Below are 10,983 nucleotides of genomic sequence, written 5' to 3'. Positions count from 1 at the left end.
GAGACACTGCGTGGGAAGTCCGCGTGTGAAGGAATAGCGACTTTTCACCGCATGCAATTAGAGAGGAAAATCGAATTACTCTAAGATAGAAATATTAGAGGGGGCTCATGCCACCTCTCAAAATATGTGACCTAGACAAATGTATTGTAGAAATCATTATATGTTAGTTATTTTTTGGCGTTGTGATTTTTTTCCGTCAGTGTAATTTCGAAGAAATTTTAGAAACGTTGATTAGCTTTTAATGTTTTCGACAGACGTACGCCGAGTTTCACCCCAGTATTTGGTGGTTCGTCGAGTTAAACGGACTCGCTGACGGCGGCCGGTTACATAAAGTTGCCAGCGCCCGGAACACCCCCGTGCCTGCCCAACAGCTGGCGGGCCAATCAAGTCGCTGGCGCGTCTGGTGCTGTTCCCGCGGCCGCCGCCGCCTTCTTCAGCAGATAGCCTGGGTGTCGGCCCCGAGCGCGTGCATTGTTAAAGAGCGGCGTGTCGCCTGCAACATTCAGCACCCCAGCTAATGGCGCCCGCCTCATGCAGCCGTAATGGCGCGCAACAACTGGGCCAGAGGCGGCCACCCAGGGCACGGCGCGTCACACCCCGCACACTCTCCGGCAGCCGCGTCAAGACCAGCTCTTTTCTAGTTCCGCACTGCACTGCGCTTACAACCTCGGCTCATACAAAATGAAAGTACTGTTTGCGCCGCACTTAGTTTTCCCACATCCAATGTGGCCACCGTTTGTAGTCATGCCATATCATGTCGTGTCACGTCATGTCATTGTCAGACCGCATCAGAAAAATAAGGCAAAAAGGAAAGTAGAATCTTAAAATTACTGGAAATTTTTTAAACTTAGATGAGAGTCGAGTAATACTGGAGCACAGACAAAAAACTGGTTCCCAGAAGACGAAGATACATACTTCATAAATGTCCTGCTGTAGATGGTTTTCTTCCTGTTTGCGCGCGTTATTTTGAAGCGATGTATTTCTTTTATCTGCTCTTAACTCTGATATGTTTCGGCTCTATTGTCGCATCTACTGTGGGCCTCACTTTATTTATGAATATTGTTATAAGATACTGGTGGTTTCTTAGGACTAAAACCATGGCATGAGTACTCTAATTTGTGTCGGGATATAAATATGAAAATATCTTGGCAGTACTTGTTTTAGTTTTCGCGACTGAAACGGTAAAACTTCCACGAACTTTGTACAATACTTTTTAGAAATAAAAAGAGTGCCACTGTAAATAACATGTAAGAGTCAATACATTTTTGGGAAAGTACTATGAGAAAGAAATACATTGTTATTTGCATAAGCTGACATTTTGAAAAAACTAAAGAAAAAATTTCTAAAATTGTGATATCAGTCGCTTTGAACCTCACACACGAAAAGGAAGACTACTTTTACTGCTACTGGTGGTCGTTTTAATACATGCCAGACAGATATGGGAAAAACACAGAAGCTGAAAAGGAAAGTTAATTTTATGAGTTAAGGAGGTACTTGATTTGTCACATGGCCTTATGATCTCACTTATCAATATGATGTTGTGACCACTTTTACCTGGATAATGCAATGCTTCATTTGAAAGGGATGTCATGAAGCACAGAATGTTGCATGGAATCCATTACTTCTTCCGAAGTGGCAGACGCCGATGTGAAGGGGTTACGGTGTGCTTGAATAATAGGGCGACCGTCCTTTGCGATGAGTAGAAGTTGTCGACTAGAACCTTGAGGGCGAGTATTCCTGCACCCACCGTCCCATGTCACATCCGGATGCCCGCAAATCTGAAGACTGTATGGTTGCATCAGCCCGGCCGCGTAGAGACCGATGAGTTCTCTTCTAAGTTTTGCCAAAGTGCTGATAACGCTGTCTTAGACGCGTACGCTGCATCTCCCTGTCCTTCACAGTGATCACTCATCATCTGACATTTTTCAGGCCCCTTATACCTTGGCAACGGCCTTGCCGCAGTGGATACACCGGTTCCCGTAAGATCACCGAAGTTAAGCGCTGTCGGGCGTGGCCGGCACTTGGATGGGTGACCATCCCGGCCGCCATGCGCTGTTGCCATTTTTCGGGGTGCACTCAGTCTCGTGATCCCAATTGAGGAGCTACTCGACCGAATAGTAGCGGCTCCGGTCACATAAAACCATCATAACGACCGGGAGAGCGGTGAGTTGACCACAAGCCCCTCCTATCCGCATCCTCAGCAGTCGGATGGTCCCGATGGGCTACTTGTGGCCTGAAGACGGAGTGCTTTTTATATAACGTACCGGGACTGGTAACATTACTAAACACGAAAAACACTAAGTCACTTTGTGGCTTGTTCTACCTTATAGAGAAAAGCAACTGTAATTCTTTTCATATTCACCAGTTGTGTGCATGCATACGGAGTTACTTTAACTTCTGACCATATCTACCGGATGATTCATTTTTTGTGTCAGGCAGTATACATGCACAGGCTGACATGGCTAGCAGTGTACAAAAACATTTGTATACAGGGTGAGTCACGTAACGTTACCGCTGGATGTATTTCGCAAACCACATCAAATACTGACGAACCGATTCCACAGACCGAACGTGAGGGGAGGGGCTAGTGTAATTGTTTAATACAAACCATACAAAAATGCACGGAAGTATGTTTTTTAACACAAACCTACGTTTTTTAAAATGAAACCACGTCAGTTTTGTTAGCACATCTGAACATATAAACGTATACGTAATCAGTGCCGTTTGTGACATTGTAAAATGTTACTTACATCCGGAGATATTGTAACCTAAAGTTGACGCTTGAAACCTCCGACGTTCAGTTGCGTGTTGTAACAAACACGGGCCACGGTCGGCGAGCAGCAACTGCAGGGACATGTTTACGATGACGACCGTGTTTTCGAGTGTGGCTGTAGTGCACTGTTGTGGTTTGGTCTAGCTGTCGCAGTGTCCGCATGTAGCGCTTGCTGCTATTGTTATTCTGCATTCGTCTCCGCACGCAGACCAACTGTAGTACACCGTGTTACCAGACGTCTGTGATAGTGTAGTGTTGTAGGAACTGTGACCATGGTGTATTTGAACTCCGAAAAGGTGGAGATGATACTCATCTATGGCGAGTGTCGACGAAATGCAGCTGAAGCCTGCAGGGTGTATGCAGAACGGTACCCGGACAGAGACCATCCAACGTGCCGCACATTGCAAAACATCTACCGCCAACTGTATGCAACAGGTATGGGCGTAGCACGCAAACGGGTCCGTAACAGGCCCGTCACAGGAGAAGCGGGTGCAGTTGGTGTGTTAGCTGCTGTTGCCATGAACCCACACATGAGTACACGGGATATTGCGAGAGCCGGTGGACTCAGTCAAAGTAGTGTCATGCGCATACTGCATCGTCACCGCTTTCACCCGTTTCATGTGTCGCTACATCTGCAATTACATGGTGATGACTTTAATCATCGAGTGCAATTCTGTCAATGGGCATTAACAGAGAATGCGTTGCAGTTCTACCTGTTTACCGATGAAGCGGGTTTCACAAACCACGGGGCAGTGAATCTACGGAACATGCATTACTGGTCCGTGGACAATCCTCGCTGGCTCAGACAGGTAGAGCGACAGCGACCGTGGACTGTAAATGTATGGTGCGGAATCTTCGGCGACCACCTCATTGGTCCTCACTTCATTGCAGGGGCCCAAACAGCTGCAACATACATCGCGTTTCTACAGAATGATCTGCCAACGTTGCTCGAAAATGTCCCACTGGAAACGCGTCGACGTATGTGGTATCAGCATGACTGTGCACCTGCACATTCCGCAATTAACACTAGGCTGCCCCTTGACAGGATGTTCGACGGGCGTTTCATAGAACGTGGAGGACGCATAAATTGGCCAGCCCTTTCTCCTGATCTTACACCTCTGGGCTTCTTTCTGTGGGGTACGTTAAAGGAGAATGTGGACCGTGATGTGCCTACAACCCCAGAGGATATGAAACAACGTATTGTGGCAGCCTGCGGCGACATTACACCAGATGTACTGCGGCGCGTACGACATTCATTACGCCAGAGATTGCAATTGTGTGCAGCAAATGATGGCCACCACATTGAACATCTATTTGCCTGACATGTCGGGACACACTCTATTCCACTCCGTAATTGAAAACGGAAACCACGTGTGTACGTGTACGTCACCCCTCATGGTAATGTATATGTGCGTCAGTGAAAAAGACCAATAAAAAGGTGTTAGTATGTGGACGTAATGTGTTGTTCCATTGTCTTCTGTACCGAAGGTCCATCACCGTTCCCTTTGGATCCCTACGTAATTCGGTGCTCTCCGATACACACGATCGAACAGCGGAGGAGTGGTACTCAAGCGTCAACTTTAGGTTACAATATCTCCGGATGTAGGTAACATTTTACAATGCAACAAACAGCACTGATTACGTATTTGTTTACATGTTCAGATGTGCTTACAAAACTAACGGGTTTCCATTTAAAAAAACGTAGGTTTGTGTTAAAAAACATACTTCCGTGCATTTTTTATGGTTTGTATTAACCAATTACACTAGCCCCTCTCCTCACGTTCGGTCTGTGGAATCGATTCGTCAGCATTTGACGTGGTTTACGAAATATATCCAGCGGTAATGTTAGGTGACTCACCCTGTATATTTCAGTGCCTGTCAAGGTTTATAACTTTATTTGTCCCACATTGTACACAGGAACTCAAATATTTTTATCATTGTTGCTAAGTCCAGTGCACGCACCGTTTGTAGTTCGACAGATATCGAAACAGTACTCCACTTCTCGCTACATGTTCGTAAGCATGACAGGCCTCTACTGCAGGTGTGTATTCATTGTCTCAGATCCACCAGATTTACAACCCCTGCTCTGTACACGGCAATATGACCCCCTGCTCTTCCGATCCAACACAAGGAAACGTCTCGTGGAGAAATGTGGTAACATCCCAATAATAGTGGGATGGGACACCATCTCACTGGATATTGGCGTCGGGAGGCATCTGTGGAACTACACAGTTCGTCAACACCTTGAGATAGGTGTGCCCTATACTGGCGCGCATGTGCCATGCGACTCAGAGCAGTTCATGAAATGGTGAGGATCGCATCTTGGAGATTGTTTCTAGCGATTGCGTGTTTGCGGAACAATATAAAATGTCGAGTTATTTCGTTATAAGAATTTCTTTAACTCTAGCCCAGAAACCTTCTTTGGCGCTGTATGTATATACATATATTTTTCACGGTGTTAGAGGTATAACTGCAGATTTTTTTTTTTTTTTGTGACTGAAGGCAGTGTATTGAACAACATTAAATCAGTATTTAGTTCATTTGTAGAATACTAATAATTAAAGGTGTTAAAAGTAGTATGCTTTCAGGTGGTACATGTGATAAGAGCGAGCCATTGATGTTTATTATCTCGCAAATAGTTTAGTCTCTACTCTCTGGTGTAGCCACTTGCAAGTTAAAAGTCCACTCCAACGTGTCAATACCAGTGATAAATTATTTTATACGGGAAGAATACATTGAAAAAAACAATATGACAAAATTTTAGCTGCTAAGACACACTGCAAGTATTATTTTTAATGTTGAAATTTGCCAAGTTTGTTGTTCCCCATGCAGCTGGAGTAATGAACACCCATACAGTATCTGTAGCAGACAGTTCATGCTCAACATGCCAGGTGCATAGCCTTGCTTGATGATGCATTGGAGAACAGATAATATGGCACATCGTGATCTTATTTTATAAAGTGAATTTTAGTTTCCGTTGCTAGTTTCTCTGATACAGTTGTTCACGGTTACTATTCCCTCGAATTTCCAACTCATTTCATATCTATAATAATTTATATCTATAATAATTAGTATCCATACTAATTATTATCTTTAATAATTACCTGTTGCCTTTGTGATATCGCTAAGAATTAACACTGCACATAAAACTGAATTAATTTACTTTGTATTTTCTTCGTATGTGCTTGCTAATACCATCTTTCTGTGCACAGGTTCCAGTGTTTCACAGTATTTTGGAATCCAGTTAATACCTTGCACCTTGCAAAGATGAAACATGAAAAATGCGGTGTGCAATAAAAATCTCCTACTACTTCCCCTGAAGGCTACATGTGTATATTTGTGTTATTTTTTAGTTATTTTCTTGGACATTTATTCGAATGTGGAAATATTGGAAGATGCAGGAAATAACTCTGGTGTTTCCGTCAGCTTTGGTTCAAACGACGACCGTAGTGCTAATTATAATCCAGAACAAAAATGCGGTACCTTCCTAGCCCAAATAAAATATAATTGTAATAGCTTTCAGTGGCTGTAAATTTTTTGGTTAAACACAGCAGGAAGCAAACGCTTTAGGTTAAACAGTGTGTAAAGTAGGTTTCATTTCGTGTAATCTGAACATGAATTGTATAAATGGAAGAAAGGTTTACAAGAACTAAGAAATATGCACCGGAATGGAGCTCACTCAGTACAGAAGAAAAACTATTCTAAGGATTTACAACTGTTAGTGAGAGTCAAACTGCCATTACTGAAAGAAATATAGAGACTGGGCCTTATGAATTGCCAGTGTGGATATTAATGATCTCAACGCCTCCTCTACCTAGAAAAACAGATTAAGGAAACTGTACCGAAAAGGAAGCAGCAAAATTACGAAGTTAACTTCAAGTAACTGTGTAGAGAAGATGTCATTAACAGGTAATGGGGAAATTCGTACTTGACGTGAAGACGAAAATGCAGTGTATAATGCCAGTCAGTCACGTTTCATGCAAGAACTGTATGTAAACCGGATTTCATCATTTCAGCTTAAAAGATGCAGATTCGCTTTGCAATCAGTCATTGCTATTAAACATTCACACACAACAATACGAGTGATAAGTATCAGTGGATTCCTGTTTTCGCAGTTTTATACCATTCTTCAATCACCTGAAGGCAATTTAGGACCAAAAATTTAAAAAATAATGATTGTTTAGCTGCAAAAACCTTCTAATCGTCAAATGAATATGTGGAAGAATGCGAGAGAACATATTTTAATGTTACAGCCGAAATGTCGTCTTACTAGCTGCAGAAAATAATACATTTATTTTGTTGGATCCTTGGCCTGGGCATAACAAGACCTCTGTCTTTATAAGGAAGACAGAAAGACTGTTTATGTAGCACCAAATCCACCCGGAAGTAATAATGTGATTCAATAGTTTAATTTCTCGACAGTGTAAAATATTTTTCAATAAACTGTCAGAGAATATAAATTCCAATAGTTCTTTGTAATTTCAGGTTTATCAGCGCAACAGTATTGTTATTTTTGTGCACTGTGAGGTTGCGTTGCTTCGTTTTACAAATTTGATCAAGTATGCCTAGTTCGCAGCACAGCATACTGAACAACGGCCGCAATCAGTTGATACACCAACCAATTAAGTATAACTGAAACTAGTAATTTGAAGTGCCAGAATTCACGAATTTTTCTTTTATCTGGTGTGCCTTGTGTAACGAAAATGTTTGTCTTCGTCATTCCTTCAGTGACGTCTACAGAGACTAAACGAGCAACTGTTTCATTGCTACTAAAATTTAAATTATTGAAAAATTATCATCATAAGAACTGAGCTACAGTATTTGTCAACAAATTAAACTCCGGATTGATGGAAGTCGCCTGTGAGGTAACACACACTGCTTGATTTTCTTTCTACTACTAGTCACTTGTGTAACAATTAGAAATGTTTAGCTGTCAACGGGAACTGCAAGTTAATCAAACAGTTAATGATTTGGGGCATTTGTGGTACGGTGTAAATGGTTAAATTCGTGTGTTTGCACTTTAGACTTCGAGCTATGCTGCTCTACATTATCTTGTCACGGCTGCATCTGCTTATTCGCGGATTCGCGTTGTAGGTTGCAAGGACTGTACAAACCACTGTTATAAGCGGCTGTTAGTGCGGTACGAATGAGTAATTTTAACATCCCGTAAAACATACTTGCAGTCCCCCTTGGCAGCTAAAATTTTGTCAATGAGTTTCCTTCCGTGTATTCCTCCCGTGTGAAAATTTTCAGACTCGGTTTCGACATCTTTCTTATTCATTGAATGTTCACAATGATCCAATTCATCTGTAATGTTCATTCAGTCAATGTGAAGAAACGAATGTAGGTAGCATTAAAATACATTCATTACGCAGTTCTCTATTGTCCTAGCCTCAGCAGAAGGTTGTGTATTTAGGAATGTGAATGTCCGATGCAGGGACTCAACGAAGAGAGACAGGGATGTATAGCATAGGTCTGATACTTACATCTATTACAATGTAAGAAAATTTTTGGGAAATAAGAAATTGAAAAAATTTGTACTCTGGAAAGCGAAATTTTCCAGAAACATGGGTGTCGAGAGCTCAGGAATTTTCTGATGGTGGATGGTGGGTGGGGGCGGACGTTGGGGGCGGGTGAAAGGGGACGCAGACATACCTGCGCCCATTACAGATACACAGTTTTAGCTGAGTTACCGTTACTGACCCAGGCCTCTCCCATCCCAGAACTGACGACGCTGAAGCCTGTATTTGTAAGATACACCACGAAATTTATCTTAGTTTTGTGTCAAAATCTGATCGTTACTGACCCAGGCCTCTCCCATCCCAGAACTGACGACGCTGAAGCCTGTATTTGTAAGATACACCACGAAATTTATCTTAGTTTTGTGTCAAAATCTGATGTTGACAGTCTAGCGATACGCATTATAACAGATACTGTGAAAACTGACTTTCCATCCTCTCATTCCGTAAGAGCACTACGATCGTTCGTCCCTGGATTGTAAATTGTTGCTCTTTTGTTTATTTAATTATGATTATTGGCGTAACAACGCATATATGAAAAGAGTTACGTGAAATGCTTTTAGCAATGCTGTGCTTTGAATTTCTTTATCATCATTACCTTTTAGCAAAATAAAATATATATATATATATATATATATTGAAGTCTTATTGTTCTGTATCTGGCCTACAATTAAAGGAACGTTTTTTCGTAACTGTAACTCATGCTAAGAATCAATATATCTTCCCTACTTCATAGTTATTGAAAATTGAAATTACTTTGTTATGAACACTGATGTTACAGTTCGTCTGATCGTTCAACAACACAAGTTTGCAGTGGATTTTGTTTCTCGGTAAAATACTATTTCATATCACGACTAGTCCAAGAACATGAGACTCTCATAAAAAAAATACGTTTTCACTATAAAGTTTGCCAGACCAGAACGGAGCACAGCAAGATTTCTATCAGATTTTGAAGGTACATTAACTTATTTGTACTGTAAATTATATCCTATCAGCAGCCCGCGTCAACCTGCAACACATCATAAAATCTGCTGATCTGCACTGCCAGTCTGGGAGCTAAAAGAAATATTATTATTTTACTATTATTTTACCGCTTCCTTGCGGTATACTCGACTATATTGTAAGTCGTTTGAATACGCCGCGGCAGCGTCTCTTTCGTTCTCCACGCAGCTCAGCACCACAGATAATATTTATATAACTGAAAAATGTCTCAACAGGATGGGATAATAGGCAAGCAAGCTTTAACAATTAATAATACAAGTTTTCATTTAAACAACTCTATTAAAACATTTAAATATCTCAGTGTTTACAGACCTTTGTGAATTCACACGTAATGGCGTACATTTCTCAGTCTCGACAAAAGAATGCTACATTAGCGTTCGCTACTATAACATAGGAGATCTTACTCGCACGACTCTCAGATTACAAAGACAAAGACACTCATATTCATCACGTATTATATACTAGTTCCTTTTTTAATCTCTGTTTGACATTTCTCTTCTGTGGCGGTTTCATTACTCGCCGACGCAGACGTTCTCAAAAATAAATAATAAAAAAAATACATAATTTTATACAATGACACAATACGATACATCTAATTTTCTAATTACTACATAATATGTTGTTTTTGTTTCTTACTAGACGTTACAATGCCCCCTGGCAGCAATTGACTAACGTTGAAAATGTTCGGCAATATGCTGCCACTAACGTCTGTTTGGTTATTGTCTGTTACCTTGGTTGGAACATTCACTTTACACTTCTGAGTTCTTTTACACTGTAGGTTTAATTACACTTTTTATACTGTTCTTACACTTTGCGAGGTGACCGTAAACCTAGTCCCAGGGTCATTACATTTATTTGGCTCCCCCATTCGGGCTACGTGCGATCAGAAAACCTGGGAAAACTGCGCCGGAGCCATGGTCATCTCGCCTGGTTTGTTTTAATACCCAGTTTGATCACAAAAAGTTCAGACTCTATCCAATGTTCACATATAAGAAAGGCTATTTGTGAGAGCATGTTAACCTTTTAGTCTCTTTGTTACCAATATAATATTTGTGTTCTGGATTATAATGAAAGTCACTTATTACACATTTTTACAGCAGTATAATGAATCGTCCTTGCACTTACTCACGACAATTGGTTTAAAATGTCTAGCATTCGTGCGAGTATACTTCATTAACATGACGAAAACATATTATATCTATACATCACTGAACCAATGAATACTTTGAGTCTGTATTGAATAACTCAAGAAAAAAACAAATGTTTGTCACGTCATTTCGTGTCCACTAAACCCTATTCATTTTAGTGCATTAAACACATATTTGATAGTTCATTTGGATGATAACAATGTTGTACAGAGCTGGCGGCGCGAAGCAATTGTTGAGTAGCGTCGTCTGGAACGCCGCGTGCCGACGGCCGCTGGGTTCGACGACCGGCTCTCAGTAACAGCGACGTCGTGCTGACGTGGCGCCCAAGCAGTCGCGAACCGCGGCGAACCATTCGCCGATGTCGGCGAGTTGCAGTGGTTTACCGCGACCGGTTGGCTGGCGGCACGGCACTCGTCTCTGCTTCTCCGCATGGCTCCCCGTCGTAGCGCATGAAACAAATATTCCACAACGGTGTACTGTCTTTAAGGACACAGATTACTAGCTGTGGAAGAAAATGCAACTTGTTAAAAGCGTTTATTGT

The 10,983-nt window shown here is 41.6% G+C and overlaps 1 pseudogene; it reads left to right on the top strand.

Moving 5' to 3' along the window:
* Nucleotides 1-1,943: 1,943 nt before the first annotated feature.
* Nucleotides 1,944-2,061, top strand: LOC126261073 (5S ribosomal RNA; annotated as a pseudogene).
* The last annotated feature ends 8,922 nt before the right edge of the window (nt 2,062-10,983 follow it).

Source organism: Schistocerca nitens, chromosome 5, assembly GCF_023898315.1.
Source record: "Schistocerca nitens isolate TAMUIC-IGC-003100 chromosome 5, iqSchNite1.1, whole genome shotgun sequence".
Classification (NCBI taxonomy): Eukaryota; Metazoa; Arthropoda; class Insecta; order Orthoptera; family Acrididae; genus Schistocerca; species Schistocerca nitens.
The sequence above is the reverse complement of the archived record's forward strand: the minus strand, read 5'-3'. Positions and strand labels throughout refer to the sequence as shown.